We start from the raw sequence: 19,442 nt of genomic DNA on the forward strand, positions 1-19,442 counted from the left end.
ATGTGCACTGCATTTGGTTTGTTTCCTGGGTCCTTTTAATTAGGAATACTTCATCCATTATTCTTTGTCCTTCTAGACATTGAGATCCTTTAGAGCTCAGGCCAGTTATCTTGTAGACAATCTTACAATATTGCATTTGAATGACTGTGGCCACATAATTAGATGAACCATTTTGCCCTCATTAATACAATAATTTTATTAAGGCAGGGATCATCACCATCCTAACACCATTAGGTGAAAGTTTATTGGGAAAAAATATTGCCCAGGAGATTACTTATTAATTCCAAAGGGGGAAGTATGCCTTTATTTCACAAGCAGACCAGAGTATACTTCATTAAAACTTACCACATTCAGGCCAGGGACCAAACACTGCCCACAACAGACAAGGAAAGCCGCTACAGACAACTGGCCTGAAGGGTAGAGTGGCCAGGACAAAAGAGCAGAGTGTACACAGCATACATTGCAGATACTCCTCAAATGCTAGACCCTGGGAACAGGGGACACTACACTGCGGGTCCTAAAGAACCTCTTCTTCAGAAGACCATTACCCTCAAGACCAGGAGACATAGCTGATTTTCCTAACACAGGAACACTCAGATAAAATAAGAGAAATTTGTCCCAAATGAAGGATTAGGACAAGGCCATAGCCAGAGACCTAAGTGAAAGAGAAATATGTAACATGCTTGATAGAGAATTTAAAGTAATTATCATAAAGATACTCAGTGGACTTAAGAGAATATTAGAAGACATGAGTGAGACCCTTAACACAGAAATAAGGAATAACACAGAGATAAAGGGATCAATCTATAAAATGAGAACCAGGCATAATGGAATGAACAGCAGGCTGGAAGGAGCAAAGAAACAAATTAATAACCTAGAAGACAGAGTAATGAAGCTAAGCAAGGAGAAGAAAAAAAAGGCAAAACAAGAAGAGACTTAGGGAACTCAGTGACTCCAACTAATGTAATAACATTTGCATTATAGGAGCTGGAGAAGGGAGAGAAAAGGGGGCCAAAAATTTATTTGAAGAAATAATAGCTGAAAACTTTTCCTAATCTAGGGAAGGAAACAAATATCCAGATCCAGGAGACACAGAGAACGCCCAACAAAATCAACAAAACCAGATCCACACCAAGATATATTATAATTAAAATGGCAAAATATAGTAATAAAGACAAAATATTAAAAACAGCAGGCAGGACAAAAGAAGATAATTATGTACATGGGAAATTCCATAAGGCTATCAGGGGATTTTTCAGCAGAAACTTTCCAACCCAGAACGGAGTGGCATGATACATATAAAGTGCTGAATAGGAAATAGGTGCAGCAAAGAATATTCTATACAGTAAAGCTATCATTCAGGACAGAAGGAGAGATAAAGAGTTTCTCAAACAAAAACTAAAAGAGTTCATGACCACTAAACCAACCTTACATGAAATGTCAAAGGAGACTCTGAATGGAAAGGAAAAGACAATAAAAGTAAGCAAAGTGGGAAGCACAAAAGCAGTAAAAATAAGTAGATCTCTAAAAATCAGTCAAGGGATTCACAAAATTAAAGGATGGAAGGGTATGACATCATAAACCTAAAATGTGGAGTGGAAAGAAGAATGGGTTCAAACTTGAGCGACCATCAACTTAATCTAGACTGCAACATGCAGATGTTATATACAAGCCTAATGATAACCACAAATCAAAAAACAATGATATGCAAAAAATGAAGAGAAAGGAATCCAAATACATCACTAAAGAAAGCCCACAGAGAAGAGAACAAGAAACAGAGAAGAACTACAAAAACAATCATGAAACAAGAAACAAAATGGCAATAAATACATACCTATTAATAACTACTTTGAATGTAAATGGACTAAACACTCCAATCGAAAGACAAAAGATGATAGAATGAGTAAAAATACAAGACTCATCTATATGCTGCCTATAAGATACTTATTTTAGACCTGAAGACACCTGCAGATTGAAAGTGAGGGGATGGAGAAACTTCCATCATGCAAATAGGAGTGAAAAGAAAGCCAGGGTAGCAATACCTAATATCAGACAAAGGAGACCTTAAAACAAAGACTGTAGGGGTACAGGCTTCAGTGGCAGAGGGCTCCATGTTAGGTAGTGAGGTGGCTGCTGTGGTGGAAGAGCTGGTTTTGGGGGTGTAGCAGGCAGCCAACTAAGAACAGTTTTGCTCCCACTCGAAGAGTGAGAAGAAATTGGAGGTTCACATGGAATTCATCCTGCGCCATTTGCCTGACTATTGTGACTCACCCAATGGCAGTGGCTGCTTGGCCCAGCTTCTGTCCCTCTCCATGGTGTAAGGCCAACTACCTCTTCCTGGGTTGCAGTTACAACAAAGACCTTTTAGACAAAGTGATGGAAATGGCTGCTAGATTTGAAGTGGAAGACCTGCCACAGTTTACTACCAGAAGTGAATTAATGAAAAAGCATCAAAGCTAAGGCAAAAGATTCATCACATTTTCAACATCAGCAACAGGCTTAGGAAGGAGGCTGGGATGAATGTGACACTGACCACAGCAGCTCTCTTAAGATTCCTGATATTTCCAACATGTAGGAAAGAGACAGTTGGAATGACAGTCTTGTCTAGATTGGAATTTTAAAAGGTCTTGTGCTTCCAGTAGCCATCATTCTAAAAGTGTGCCATCATTCTAAAAGTGGATATTTATGTACTTGTAAATCATGTACTTTTTTGTTTTCACTTTTTGAATGTCAAACTTTGTTAAAATTCCTATTTTTTATGGTGATATAATAATTGCGGGTAATGAATTTTACAATGTGGAGTTCCCCTCCCAAAAAAAAACAAAAAAAACAAAAAAATTTTAAATGTTTTATTATTTATTTTTGAGAGTGAGAGAGACAGAGCACAATCAGGGGAGAGGGAGAGGGGGAGGGGGAGAGGGAGGGAGAGGGGGAGAGGGGGAGAGGGGGAGAGGGGGAGAGGGGGAGAGGGGGGAGGGGGAGAGGGAGGAGGGGGAGGGAGAGGGGGAGGGAGGGGGGGAGGGAGAGGGGGAGGGAGAGGGGGAGGGAGGGGGGGAGGGAGAGGAGAGGGAGAGGAGAGGGAGAGGAGAGGGAGAGGAGAGGGAGAGGAGAGGGAGAGGAGAGGGAGAGGAGAGGGAGAGGAGAGGGAGAGGGGGGGAGGGGGGGGAGGGGGGGAGGGGGAGGGAGGGAGAGGGGGAGAGAGGGAGACACAAAATCTGAAGTTGGCTCCAGGCTCTGAGCTGTCAGCACAGAGCCCAACGCAGGGCTCAAACTCAAGAATCGTGAGATCATGACCTGAGCCAAAGTTGGACGCTTAACCAAATGAGCCACCCAGGCACCCCAACATTTGCCATGACATGACTGGAGCTGGAGAATACAATTCTAAGTGAAATAAGTCAAAGAAAGACAAATACCACATGATTTCACTCATATGTAGAATATAAGCAAGAGAAAAAAAAATGATAAAGGGAAAAAAAGAGAAACAAGCCAAGAAACAAGCTCTTAACTGTAGAGAACTGATGGCTACCAGAGGGGAGGTGGGTAGGGGATGGGTAAAATAGGCAAAATAACTTTGTACTCATTTTGATGAGCACTGGGTGGTTCATGGAATAGTTGAATCACTATACTGTACACCTGCAACTAATATAACACTGTATGTAACTATAGTGGTATTTAATTTTAAAAAAAGAAAAAAATAGACACAAAAATGTTAACATAGTTAATGCAAAGAGGTAAAATGAATCAATCTTCTTTATACTCTGCAGTACTTCATAAATGTCTTGGAATGAACATACTTTTTTAATAGGAACAATGCCATTTTGAAAATAAAAGGTAACAGCAAATATTCTGCCTTAAAATGTTTTAAAATTTAAAGAATAATTTGGTTTTTAAAAATAATTTTGGTACCAAATTACAATGGACCCCTTCAATTCATTTCTTAGGTTTTACTTATCCAGAGTTTCACATATGGAATCCAGAAAAAACAAATCCTTCATTTACACCAATGATTTACATGAAAGAACAAAGGAGGACACATGCCCTTTCAACCACATGCACTGAATGTGCATGCTCAGCCATGAAGAGGCACTAATTGGACAGGGAAGAGTTACTGTCTCTTTAAAAGACACATAAAATCCTAATTTGCTTAAAATACACACAGGAACCCAAAGGCCTTAATAGCCTTAATTACAATTTCCTCCAAGTAGAACATTTGTAAGCCTTAGATCCCTTTACTAAGTTTATTGCCAATAATTAGGCAAAATACACAGAACTGAAAGTGTGTGCATGTGTGTGTGCTTAAGTTTAATAGAATCAAGAAACATTTGTGTCATTTGGTCACAATTTTCAATACAGAATGCAAATAGAAAAGGGAGATGGAAGAATTCACAATAGGTAAAAAAAAAAAAATAAAAAAGGAAAAAAAGTATTTCTAGATTAGCTCAACATCTAAATAGAGCATTTGGATCTTGTCCATTCAAATTATTTGTTTTAAGTATTCCTTAAACTTTCCAAAAACATATTTTGAGAGACAGCTGAGACCAAGATTGGTTTTGAAAACTGCAGAGCTATATGAGCAAGTAACACTTGAAAGCCTTGTTTGCAAAATGTGGTTCTCAGCCCTGTAGCAGCAGCATCACCTGGAGGCAGAATCTCAGGCCTCACTCCACACCTGGTGAACTGAAATCATTTTAAAACACGGTCCCTGGTTGATTCTGCACATTGCTTTAAGGCATTCAGATCAAGGTTCTGAATGTAATACCCCCCTCCTCCCACCAAAAAAAGTATTAAGGAAAATAAATCTCTGTACCTGAAAGCACTAAAATTATCTTTGTGCATCCCTATACATAGATTAAAATTGATTCAAAGGGGAATCTTATAGATATGTCTATCAGGAAAGCCAAAAGTCAAAAATGAAGTAGAATCTATTTTATTCTCTCGATATTAAACTGCAGTTGAAAATGTGTTGATGTGCAAGAGAAAGGGTAGAAGATGTATTTCCCAGGGTTATTAGTTGATCATATTCAATCTACAGTATGGGAAATTACTAGGTCATAAAGTACAATCATAGTCAAGTACAGGCTACATAATAAAAATATCTTCCAAAGAATTGAAAAATAAGCTTTAGGAGTACACTAAATAATGGAAAAAAAACAAAAATTAGGCAGTTTAAAGTTAAGGTTTTCAAGTTTTCATTCATTGAAATTTACCACTCTCATATTGGAATTTACCCTAAATTTACAACCCACACAGATCTGGCACTGATCAGAGTCTAATGGGTCTTGCCACATTGGATCAGACTCATGATCCTTCCTGTCCAGGATTCTGATGATGGCACCAGGGGACATGCTGTGGGGAGAATGGCTGTTCTTTGATGTCAACCTCAAAGGTTAGGAGTGTACCCAAAACATCCTAGTTCCCTGTAATAACCCATTATGAATCTGTAATCCACAAATTTAGTTAAATCATTTTTGAGGTTATTTATATTTTCCACCCCTACTTCCTCTTAGAGTAATCAGTTCCATAAGTTTATAACTAGTTGGGTAAGGTGATATTTTATAGTGCCACTGCTCACCCCATCTTGGAATAAAGTAGTGTTCTTACCATCGATACTATTCATATCCGTGCCATCAAAAAAACATGGCCGTATCTCTCCCCAACACTTGTGTCTATAGATTCCTATTGTTCTTCTTTACTCCCCATGGATAGGTACTATGTATATTGACCTTTTTATAATCTTTCTTGTATCTTCTCCAATTTCATGATAGATCTTTGGTAGGGATTATCAGTCCATAACAAGGAATGGGTATGCTATTCATTTGTTTAAAGATAAGAGAATGCTCTCTACCTAATTTCAAGATTCATTTCCTGATGATTTAAAACCTCAAAATTCTCAGGGATCTTGTAAACCCTCAATACTAATAACTTCAATATAAACTAGAAACTTCATATCCCACACTTATTCACCTTTTTTTTTTGTTTTTGTTTTGTTTTTGCCTTTATCCTTATATTTTTCCGCCACTGTGAACATAAATTCATCTGCCTGTTCCTATTGTCTGTATGCTCAGGTAAGCTCAAGAGCTTGCCCTAAGTTTTTCCCATTGGCTTGGCCTTCTACTACCTGGTAGAGATCAATGTTGATAGCCAAAAATAGAATCTGTATATGCTTATAAATTAGTAAGCTAATTTAAAACTACACTGATCAATCTTTAGGATGCCCAGTTTGTTACATATTTCCTTTGTAGAAAATGCCCCATTACACCTGTGATTCCTAGGCCTAAATTAGTTTGTGAACCCTAATAGAAGCCTAAGTACCCTCTTCAATTGTATGGTAACAGTGGGTTTTTAGACATAATATTACATCACTCTTTTCTGATATACATACATATTTAAATTCTTCAGTGTGACTAATAACTGAGCATGATTAGTCTTAGAAAAAAGAAAACATTATTCTCCCCAGATTACTTAGATGTCCGTGGTACTATTTCACATTCTAAAAATAAAAAAACCAAGTGACATCACCCATGAGTGTATTACAAGGACTACCTTGAGAAATTTTTTACTCTCTACAATCTGAACCCATGTGGTAAAGTAACAAGAACTTCAATCACAAAGATTTTCCCCTTGACCACACATGTCAGGCTCCTGTTCCTCTTCTTTTTGAGTAGGCCTTGACCTTGGACCTGACCTTGCTGGGCCTGCATAGGCCAATAGTGGCAAGAATCCTGCTAAGTGAGTTTAGAAAGAATCCTCCTCAATTCTTGACATCTGGTCACATTCCTCATCCTCCACTCTTAATATCTGATCACTTTGGCTTACCTTTATCAATAATCCTTTAAGTTAGCAAGAATATCGCCCTACCCTCAGTATTTCCTTTTACTAAGTTTGTCCCCATGACCCTCTCCCCAGCCTAATCCTTGACTGTAAATCTCCATTTCTTTCCTGGTTGTATTCAGAATTGCACCCAGTTCTATACCAAAGTCTCTTTTCTTCAGTTGCAGTGATTCCTGAATACAATATGCTTTTACAACTATAACTATTGTCCAGCTCTAGTTCTCTTTGAAAACCAAAAACCAACTGTCAGCATCCATAAAACTTTTGAAGGTGAGGCTACAGAAAAAAGGAAATGTACTCTTCTAGAGAAGCACATTCTCCTAACTTCCACCACCCACTTGGGTGCAGGAGAAGAACTGGAGAGGAAATTAAGAGAGTTAGAAGGGAAGGTCCATCCTGAGGCTGAAATCTGAGAGTTAGGAGATGACTAAAGAAGATCTCCAAGAAGTGTCCAAAAACATCTAGAAGTGTCATCTATAGAGCAGGATAAAGATATTTTCTGACAGGTAGGTCTCGAAAATATATATCCTTTGTACTCTTTCTCAGTAAGTTACTGAAGAATATGCTCCACAGAGAATTAAAAATTAAAAAAAAAAAAAAAGATGGACGGAATCCAGGAAACAAGGCATCAAACACAAGTTAGAGACAAAAGGAATCCCCAAGATGATGGTGAAGGAAAATGGCAGGATGAGATCTATGAAGGGGGCGGTAGGGCAATCAGTCCAGATTGCAGGAGATCAAACTCTGCAAGAAGTTTCCTCCAAAGGTTACAATTAATAAAATAATTATCTTCTCACACTCTAGGAAGAAATTTAGGAGACCAAAGAAAGTTTATAGTTGAATTAAGGATGTCTGTATAGAATAGAAACCATCTCCAGAGAAAACAAGTAACACAGGGTAGGAAATGCAAAAATATATATGCACTATGCACCTCAGCTGTGCTTGCATGGTTATAGGAATAGAAACACAAGGTATTCATCCTTCCAAAACTATCCTCTAACTCTACTGGGAGGATGGGGAGGGGTAGCATACTTGTGTACAGTGAGGAAGGAACGTAGTGAGAGTAGGCTAAATCCTTATCTCCCACAGGGGGAACTGAATACATAATGCTTGAAACTAAAAAGTAGAGGAGGAGTAATAAAAGCATATTATAAAGAGTTATGAACATAAATACCCGAGATTCTAGAAGAGTTCAAAGTATGGAATGACTAAGTCATGGGGATAAAGGTACAGTATAGGAATATAGACCATGGTATTGTAATAGGGTTGCAGAGTGACAGATGGTAGCTATACTTATGGTGAGCACAGTGTAACAGGTCACGCTGTCGAATCAAATCACGATCTTCCACACGTGAAACTAACATAACATTATGTGTCAACTATACTTTAATAAAAAATTAAAAGAGTTGAAAGTACTTGGGGAAAAGGAGGCAGGAGGGCATTGGGACAAGGACAGTTTTTCAAAAGAAGCCTGGTCGAATTATTGGACTCCAAACCATATCTTGTGTACAACTTTGATTAAAAACAAAATATTAAGACAAAAAAATATGCTTATTCTTATATTTGTAATGAATGATTTATCCATACTTAGGAAATTCTATTTTATAGAATGAAGTTAGAAGAAATTTCAGACTAACGATTCCATTACACAGCATTTACAAATTTAGAGAGAAATATGTAGCCGAATGTTAAAATACTACAATATAAGTCCAGATATTTTCTAATTGCTACCAATTATAAAAGTAACAAAAAAGCCTTTACAATCTGAGGGCTCATTCTAAAGTATCTTGCTTCATTCAGCAATTGAAGAAAACTTAATTTTTTTGATGTAGAGGAAAACAAAATATAATTTGCTATAATGTTTGTATTTACTGCATTGTGGATAAAGTTATAGCCTGAATTCATACTTGTATTTTCTTAATAAAAGGGGACTTCACTTACACTTCACTTCAATCTTAGCAGAAAACGAGAGTCTCAAGACCAACAAACAGTTCAACCTTATTTCATGATGAGACTCTTTTGGGGTGGTAAATGAGCTCTTTTATTTTCCTTGAGGGGGAAATGAGGGCATCAGTCATCTAAGTTACTGTGATGCATTTTTTAAGTTTATGAGAGAGAGCTCATGCACAAGTAGGGTAAGGGCAGAGAGAGAACCCCAAGCAGGCCCCTCGCTCTCAGGGCAATGCCCCACATAGGGCTCCACCACACCAACCAGGAGATCATGACCTGAGCTGAAATCAAGAATTGGACTCGTAACCAACAGAGCCACCCAAACACCCCTGTCATGATACATTCTTATATCAAATATTGAGTTTACAAGGAAAGAATGCCTATATTAATGATACATGGCATTTGTTATAAATCCTTCTCACACTGTGGCATATTAACCAATATTTCCCAAATTTCCCTTAGGTCAACATTAGAGACCTCAAGCGGCCAACCAAATTAACTAGGACCACATTAAACAAAACCAGGCCACACAGAAGTACTTTCCTACACAAGAGACAAAACAATACATGTATGATTTCAACAGTTTCTCAAGCTGTTCCAGTGTTGGCTGAAACTTACAACTTTCCAGACTTCGCAAAAATGCGGATATTATCCAGGCCTGAGGAGTTTCATATTCAGTAAGAATTAAATCTCTTTGTTCCTCTTTGCCAAGACGTCTCAAAGTCTTAAATGAGAATGGGAAAGGGGGTAGGGAAATGATAGAAAATCCAGATAAAGCATTAAAAATAAATTCATGTACCACCAAATGTGAAGATTTTTTTTCCCGTAAAACATGAAGAATCTAAAACCACCAGCACCCTGAATTTCATGCCTTCACGATCGATCAGAGAACTTGGTTTTTATATTTAACAATTCCTACTTTAAAAAAACAGACTTCATGCCAGCCCAAGAATTGCACATCTTAATGCATATGTTTAAAATAGTTTTGAAAACTGATGTATGGTGGTATATACACTTAAATAAGTGTAGCCAATGCAATATAGATTATTTTAAATATAAATACAAGAGAAGGATCAACTTAATACAAGATTTATTATTTCTGGTCAGTGAACCTCTAGTCACTAATATTTTCAAGCCTAACAAAAGGAATACAACTCACAATGTTATAGTGAGCTACCTGGCACTGAGTCTTGTTACTAATAAAATACTACCCTTCCCAACTTTTATTTTTATTGGATCTTCTGCAAAGCTGACCCACACTCCATGGTAGCCTTTTCCTTTTGTGGGCTTCCCTCAACCTTTGGGTCTGAGCCACACTGGAGTCACATGGTCATGTGCTTTTAAACTTCCCTTTGAGAGTTTCTATTTTTCACACTGTTCATTCAAATCAAGCTGGTGAGAAAGACCACAATCACCTCCTTTTATTAACTTTTTGTTATTCTCTGTGATAATGACAATATCAGTCTTAGGAAGTGCTAAAGCACTTGCCAATTGAGTGCATGTTAAGGATATGACAGCCACATTTTTTTTCCTTGCAAATATAGTAATCCCCTATTGGTATGTAATGTTCTTCTCAAGATGTTCTTTAAAAGAATAGATTTTGGTGGTGCCTTTTAGTACCAGTGATAGGAAGACTAATAGGTAACTTACCTTACCAGGTGTCAGACATTACTCGTTGCCTACCATTCTTTCAGGATCCCAGTTTTCTTCAAGGAGGCAATAGGAGGCATTGATTGCATGGCACTCCAGGCAAAGGACAAGGGTTTATGTCTGCTGGGGCTCTCTCTCATTTTTTATAAGAAACCAATAACTTTTCTGGAAGCTCTATCCAAGAGACTTCTGCTTATAGGTCAGAGACCAACACCTTACATCCATCCTGAACTTCCATCCCTCACCACAGTTAGTTGCCAACACCTAAAATCTTCACTCTCCAATGTCCCCTTCAGTCTCTCTCCCGCATTTTTATGACCATATTTCTCACTGCAGAACTTGGGCTTTCCACACGTCTACACACTTTCATGCTTCCAACTCTCCCTTCCATCTGATCTTTCCTCTAACTATGCTTCAAGAGGGATTTAAGAATTCAATACAAGTATTACCACTTCCCTTGTTTAAAAGTTCACTATAGTCTCCATTACTCCAAAACCAAGCCCACCCAGTCTTATCTCCAAGCTAGATTTCATCCCTCCACAAAACACCAGCCCTAAATTCTTGGGCTTCTGTTTTCACTCTTCACCATTAATCCCTAGAATACCTCACCCCTATTTGACCTTATTTTTCTAGTTACTTAATATGCCTAATTCAAGGCTCTTATATGGCTCTATTTCATTTAGTCATTCAACAATTATGATGTCTGTAGTATATAGAACATAAGGAATAATGATAAGTAAATGACACCATTTCCTAACTTAAAAAGGAATATGCAATCCCCTCCAGGAAGCTGCCTCTGATATTCTTTAACCACTTTGAAGGGTTAAAGGGTCACTGTAATATGCCCCTGAGACATGCTAGAGTATCTTCTATTACTATATTTGTTACATTATGATGAAACTACCCAGCTGTCTGTCTCTCCCAGTAGAAGAAAAGTTCTTCAAAGGCAAATATCACCTCCTGTATATTTTGATGTGCCCAGAGTCTACCTCAGTGCTTCACATCTAGTGTAGATGTTTGCTATCAGTTCAGAATATATTGCTAAAACGCAGCACCTTTCAACTAACAAGCTGTAACATACATACCTGTTACTTGGCTTGTTAGAAAATAAGGCTCCTAGTTTCCAGGAGCAAACAGTCTAATTTAACAAGATATGTATTCCAGATAAGCCAAATTTAGTGCAACATTAAATAATAAAGGGAAAAATCACTAAAGTTTTATCTCAATCATTTTAAACAATTTTATGACAATGTTTTATATATTTGAAAGGCTAATCAATTGCATCTCTTTGCCAAACAAATCATTAACCAATGTACTGAGACAGTCTGACTCACTGAGATATGTAAATAAACTTTTTCTCCCCAAACCTGCCCCTTCTGCTATCCTGAGTTTTCGCTTTCTAGTCAAGTATCAGCTCTCTAGGTATTTAACATAGTCCATAAATGAAAGTCAGTCAAAATTTATTATAGTTCTTTCAGGTATGAAGCCCAGTTCTTTTTACTTTAAAACATCAACTTGAATTGAATGCAAAGTCATTCCTCCCCTCCCCACACATAAGCAGGAAAAATCTAATTCTGCAACAGCTTGGAGTACACAGAGTTTGGATCCATTAAGTCCTCAGTGTGCTACAGAGAGAAAAGAGCTATATCTTCCACTTAAAGGGCAGGGTTCTAGCCCTTTCCCTGGTTGGTCTTAATGGCCTTGGGAAGAAAAGTGATGACTTCATCACTATTATCAAAAAGCACTCTGTTGTGGAGGGGTTAATACCCATGCCAACTTCCCTTCGCTTGGGTGCTCCCTTTACAGATCACACCACATTTTCCAGCTAACACTGCATTCACACTGTATCCTCCAATCCAAGAGTTAGCCAGCCCCATCCTTACCATGTACAAAGGTTCTGTCAAGACCATAGCCCCTAACCTCACCCACCCTGTAATCCAACACACAGGTTCTGTCTCCAGCGCCTTCTAGAGGAAGTTCCATCTCTATCTCCTTTCTCTTCTTTAGGCAGCACACAGGGAAAGCAGCTGTGTACCACCCAAGCAGATTTCCCACACCGGCAGGAAAAGGCTCTCCCCTTTCTGTCCATAGCAACTCAATTTCAAAGTGGTTTTCTTCAAGTTCCCACCTTGGCCTTTGGGGAGAAGAAACACTTCATCTTCATTCCCAAGCTCCCAAATGTGTATGACAGTTTGTGTGTGCAAGGATGTAAACCCATACAAAGAATCAGAAATTGATATAAAATAACAGTTGTTGTGCCTAGAGAAGGGTAATGAATGGGGACATGCTTTTCATGAAGCTGTATTTGTGTATAATGAGCATAACTACAATGAGAAGTAGAGAAAGATGGAGAGAGGAAATAAGGGAGGTAGACTGATTCCTTATAATGAAATGATTCCATCATCAAGTTTTCAGAGGCTTAGCACTCATATTACTGTTTAGTAATTTACTCTTCAGAAATAGTGAGAAGAGATTCTCTTCAACATTAGTGCAGAGGAACAAAATTATATCACTTTAATCAAATGCAGAAAATTCAGAATAGAAAAAAAAAATCCTAGTACTTAAGCATCCCTGAGGAACACGCCACATTGCCCCCAGAGCCCATTCTAAAAACGAAGCTTAGAAAACACCAGCTTCTGGTTAAAGTCAATCAACCCACAAACAACAGAGTCTTTGTCAAGGAAACCTGAGTTCAAGTGCATGAGGATCAGATAAAACACAACACATGGCATCTGAACTAAAATGATATGCTTTGATTTTAGATTAAAAGTTAAGAAACCAGCAGAATGCAAACACTTAAGAGAAAGGATGTACAAATAAGATTGGCTTCCTCTTAGGTGGTGACAGTTGAACAGAAAAGTGGCAATATTAAAGGTGTCGCAGAGCAGTCCTATAAACATTTTTTATCTGTAAATCCACAATATATATGGTTCCATTTAATAGGACGTCGTGTTACAGCCACAGATAGATATTCATAACCAAGTGTTTAGAAAATGCATTGTTTAGGAGACTATCGATATTAAAAAAAACTATTAATTTGGAAAGGCACATGGCCCTGCAAGTGGTCTTTAAGGCCTGTATCCTATACAGGGAGGAGGAAGTGGTCGATGGAAGGAGTTATGTAGGGCTGTGTCTCAATTACGGCTGTAAAACCAGTTACCCAAATTCTTTTAGAACCTCTCGTTAGAAGCTACTCAGATTACCCAAGATAATAAAAAGCCAGGAAGCATAGGGCTCTTTTGACCACACATTAAACATGAATTAAGTTACTGAAATTTCATGGTGGATAGCCCCAATATGATATGTTGCTGTGTTTAAAGGTAGGAGAATTTAACGATTTTATACACTGAGGATACTTCTGAAGAAAACAAGTTGACACATACTTAACTCCAAAATTCTCTCCAAACTTGGAGAAAACTTGGATTAAGTTGCCTCAATAAAATAAAAATTATACTAATCTGAAGACATGCACAGGGTTATTCTTTGCATCAGTTTTCTCCCGTGCAACATTCTTCTCGAGGTTAGAAAGAGACTTCAAAATATGGAAAGAGAGAATACTAGAATGAATCCTGCAGTGTTGGATTAGAATTGGAAGCCATGACATAATGAAGTCATTATTTTTAACATGTACATATATGTATATGAATACATGTGTGTATACACAAATATACATGTATATAGTTCCTAGTTTTGTTTGCTTAGAAGCAATCTAAACCCCCATACACAGGAAAGTAAATGAATAAATTATGATATATCCACACAAGGTACAATGCAGCCATAAAAAATAATGAGGAAGATCTGTAAATGGATAGGATTTCCAGGATATATGGTTAGGTTAAAAAAAAACACACAATAAAAAATCTAATGTATATTACTGTTGATAGCTGGATAAAAATGGGAAATAAGATGAATAAACCTGAAACTTGTCAGATTGGTTACCTGTAGTCAGCAAGTGAAATGGAGTGGAAACAGGATAGAAAGGATAGGGTGTACCAAGTACATACACCTCTTTTGTATTGATCTGACCTTCAGAATCATGGGAATATTTGACATCCTTAAAAAATGAAAACAACAAGGATAGGGAAGAGGAAACCACCCCCCATTACCTCCCCCACAAAAATAACAAAACCAGAAACAAATCAATCTAACTGAAATTCAAATGAATAATAGAACCATACTGAGGTGGGAGGGGAACTCAAGTAATTTTAGAACACAGTATTTTTACTACATTTCCTTAAGCTAAAGACGAAGAGAACTCTACATCAATACTGAGTCTTAGTACACTTGTTTTGCATTTTATGTATTTTAGCATTTCTAAAAGTATCCTATTTTAGAATTGAGCAAATAGGTAAATATCCTATGAATGACAGGTTTCTCAAGGTTAGAAAAGAGACTTCAAAATATAGAAAGAGAGAACACTAGAATGAATGTTCTTGCAATGTTGGATTAGATTTGGAAGTCATGACAGCATGAAGTCATTTTTAATATGTACATATATGTATATGAATACATGTGTGTATACACAAACACACATGCATATATTTCCCAGTTTTGTTTGCTTAGAAAATCTATAAGCAATGGCATCCTAATAGCAATGAGCATAACTAGCATCCAGATTTTGTTTTCTAAACACCATTCTCAACTCCAAGGAGCTAGGTCTCCCTGGAGAAATGACTAATACAAAGACTAGATCAGAGACAGAACAAAGTCAGCCTGAGATATCGTGTGCCAGAAAGTAGTCTTCAAAGAATGATGGGAACACGTCAAAAAGACCAGAAGAGCTCAGAGTGGCCCAATCTGGGACAATTTGAACAGAATAAATAACAGTAAGAGATCATAATCCACAGAACAATAAACCATGAATCTGTACTGCTGCAAATGAATAAATGGAGAAAAGAAAGTTCTTCTTTGCAGAATTCCAACTAATGAATATAGAATAAATGAGGAATTTCCTACTTGGAAATCACTGTAGTAATAATCATTTCAAGCACTAGAAAAAGCTACTGAGTAAATGTACCATTTAAAAAAACATTTTAGGGGCCCCATGGGGTGGCCCAGTTGGTTGAGTGACCAAGTCTTAATTTCTGCTTAGGTCATGATCGTAAGGTCATGGGATCAAGCCCTGCTTTGAGCTCCATGCTGAGCAGGGGGCCTGCTTAAGATTCTCTCTCTCCATCAAAAAAAAAAAAAAAAGAAAGAAAGAAAGAAATTCTCTCTACCCCTCCCCCTCTGCCCCTCTCCCACTCTGGCTTGCTCTAAAAAACATTTTGTATAGTAAGCAAAGTATTTCCCACAAGATATTTAATGTCAAAATGAAATGCAGTAACTTAAAACAAGTTACTTTATTCTTCTCTAAGTTTATTTTGAGACCCAGAGAGAGAACCAAGCACGCATGAACAGGGGAGGGGAACCATGAGATCTGCGCCAAAATCAGGAGTCAGATACTTAACTGACTGAGCCACCCAGGTGCCCTTACAAACAAGATACTTTAATCAAAAGTAATATCACCAGAAATGGAACATATCATGTGCTTCCTGATATAATACACTGGTGCAAAAAAATTTTCTGTCATATCTCTAACAAAAATACAGACCTTCTGGGGCGCCTGGGTGGCTCAGTCTGTTGAGTGTCCGACTTAGGCTCAAGTCCTGATCTCCCGGTTTGTGGGTTTGTGGGTTCGTGCCCCGCGTCCAGGCTCTGTGCTGACAGCTCAGAGCCTGGAGCCTGCTTCAGATTCTGTCTCCCTCTCTCTCTGCTCCTCCCCCGCTCATACTCTGTCTCTCAAAAAATAAACACTGAAAAATTAAAAAAAAAAAAAAAAGCTGAACTTCAGTCTAATCACAAGGAAACATTAGACAAATTCAAACTGAGGAATATTATACGGACTGACCAGCCAGTACCTTTTAAAAAGGTCAAGAACATGAAAGATAGGCTGTAATAGTGGTCCAGATTAAAGAAGAATAAAGAAACATGAAAACTCAAACAAGGTAGGATTCCAGATTAGAATTGAAACATGTTTTTTTCCCCTCTTGCTACATAACACATTAGTAGGGCAACTGGAAAAATTGGGATAAACCCTAAGGACCACAAAACAGTATTGTATCAGTGTTTTCTTTTTTTAATAAATGTGTTTATAAATTAGAAGGTTTTTGTTTTTAGGAAGTAAACACTGATGCTTTTAAGGAGGTCTCCAACTTACTCAAAATTTCAGGAAAAAAATAATGTTGAAGTTTTGTAAAATATTAACATTTGAGGCATCTAAGTTAAAGGTATTATTCTTTGTACAATTTTTTTATAACTTTTTTTTATTTTTTAAAATTTACATCCAAATTAGTTAGCATATAGTGCAACAATGATTGCAGGAGTAGATTCCTTAGCGCCCCTTACCCAATTAGCCCATCCCCCCTCCCACAACCCCTCCCATAACCCTCAGTTTGTTCTCCATATTTAGGAGTCTCTTCTGTTTTGTCCCCCTCCCTGTTTTTATATTATTTTTGTTTCCCTTCCCTAATGTTAATCTGTTTTGTCTCTTAAAATTTTACTCCAACTTTTCTAGAAGTCTGAAATTATTTCAAAATAAAAATATAACAAGCTTAAAAAGAAACAATAACCAACTGATCCTATTAATAATTACCTATAAAAACTATAGCGAGTAATACAAAGTAGTTTTGTGAAGCTGTCAGTTTTTCCAAAGAACCAAATTTCTATGTTACTTCTATATTTCATAGAGCTTTGAAGTAAATCACGAAAACCTGATAGTTCTTATATAATAATGATTATTTAAGAGACCAATATGCTCAAACATATTACACGTTCTTCTCAATTTTCTCTGAGAAATCTGATTTAATGAATAGTTACTCAATGAAAGACATTGTCTAGATGTTTAAACAGATAACATCTACATCTGGTTCATCCAGTTTATTCAATGCCAACGACAAACCACCATGCAGACTTTACCCAGTAGACTTTGCCAAATAAGTCACCCATTTTGTCAATCAGATAGGATTCCCAACATGCAAGCAGAACATTCAATACAGTCAAGGTAATGAAAACCACTCTTGAATAATAATTTTAAAAAACTTTCTGGAAACACTTCCATTACAAAGGTATTTTTATCGGGGAAAAAGAGCAGTAGAGAGCTTGTACTTAAAAAACAATCCATTAGTTCAGTTAAAGCAATTCATTCCAGTCACCACCATCCTCTGGATTTTTAATTGAGATATAATTGACATTTAACATTGTATAAGTTTAAGGTGTACAATGTATTAATACATTTATAGATTACAGTATGATTATCACTGCAGCATTAGCTAACACCTCTATCACGTCACATAAACCATTATCCATTAGAAGAAATGCATCAGGATGAATGTAGTTTTGAGGAGTGAATTCTAAGCAGCACTTTTCACAGCTGAACAGAAACAATAAAAAGGGATCATATTTCTTTGGATTTCATCTTTCTCAAAAACAAAACTCTCCTGGATTTTTCCATTCGTTCTAATATATCCTTTTTTTTTTCTTTATCTGGAGAGAGAGAAAGAGGAGAGAGAGAGCATGCATGTGTGTGAGCGAGGGGCAAAGTGAATCCCAAACAGGCTCCATGCTGTCAGTGCAGAGCCCAATGCAGAGCTTGATTCCACAAACCATGAGATCATGACGTGAGCTGAAATCAACAGTCAGATGCTTAACTGACTGAGCCACCCAGGAGCCCCACTCTAAACATATTCTTCTCTGATTTTATATTCAATAGTCTACAAGCTCATTTCTACATATTCATGTACCATAAGGTTCAATGTAACCCTCACATCCTTCAAAAATTCTTCAATGGTTTCCAATGTCTACAGTACCCTTTAAACCCTCTATATCCAGCCTAGTGGCTCATGCAATTAAATGTACCAAAATTCCAGTCACCTACCACACATGTACCCATCCTATATATTCTACAGTCCAACAAATTAAAGGGTCAAGTTCCCAACCTGACACTCAAGAAACCAACCATCCACTTTGTCCAGGACTGAGGGGTTTCCCAGGATGCAGGATTTTCAGTGCTGAAACCTAGATGGTCTCAGGCATATTGGAACATTTGGCCACCCTAGCTCTGTGACCCAGCAACTGACCTCTTGACCTCCCAATGCACCTCTGCTTTTGATGCTCCTATTCTTTGGCTCATTATGTCCATATATCCAAGTGAAAACCATTCAAGGACCTGTCCAACCACCACCTTCTCAGTCAAATGTTTCCTTTTCTCCAATCCTGGAAGTATTTTCTCTTTGCTGTAAATTCCAAAGCAACTCCATCATTCTCTCCTTTGTGTCGATTGTTCTGTGGTGCACAGAAAGAAGGGAGATACCTACTTCCCATTCCTGATGTTTCCTTCTTCCCAGGGAGATACCTATTCACATGATACCATACACATTCTCCTCCCTCTCATGAATTCTTCCACAAGAAAGAGGAAGAGAATGCTCTATATGAGGATTTGGGAATAAGGAATTAGGCATTGCAGACCAGCACCCTCTTCCATCTTTTCCTCACTTGAATTTTCCTGCATTCCCAAAGTGTTACAGAAACAGGAGTCTTGCAGTCACATAGTCTGTGCCTGGCTGGCTAGGCCTGTCTGAATCCAAGGTTTGAGATTAGGAAGCTCATTTTGCTCCACATCAAAACCATGTTCTCCAGTATCAGCTTTGTCAGTAACAAAACTGATTTTTTAATTTGTTATCTAAAAATCCTAACCTCTTGCCACACCTGGGTGGCTCAGTTGGTTAAGTGTCCAATTCTTGGTTTTAGCTCGGGTCATGATCTCACAGTTCATGAGGTCAAGCCCCGTATGGAGCTCCATGCTGACAGTGCAGAGCCTACTTGGGATTATCTCTCTTTCTGTCCCTTTCCTGTTCGTGCTCTCTTAAAATAAACAAATATATTTTATAAATACACACACACACACACACACACACACACACACTGACCTCTTATCAGCATTCACAACTTGGGTAGACGAGAGGAATGCTATT

General features: G+C 37.7%; 1 protein-coding gene and 1 pseudogene across 5 annotated transcripts in view; one reads left to right on the forward strand and one right to left on the reverse strand.

Annotated features, from left to right (window-relative positions):
* Positions 1-19,442, reverse strand: part of RSPO2 (R-spondin 2) — a 159,278-nt gene that overhangs the window by 95,808 nt on the left and 44,028 nt on the right. The window lies entirely within an intron of this gene.
* On the forward strand, positions 2,112-2,645 carry LOC101087640 (annotated as a pseudogene).

This window comes from Felis catus, chromosome F2 (genome assembly GCF_018350175.1).
Source record: "Felis catus isolate Fca126 chromosome F2, F.catus_Fca126_mat1.0, whole genome shotgun sequence".
In the NCBI taxonomy this organism is placed as follows: domain Eukaryota; kingdom Metazoa; phylum Chordata; class Mammalia; order Carnivora; family Felidae; genus Felis; species Felis catus.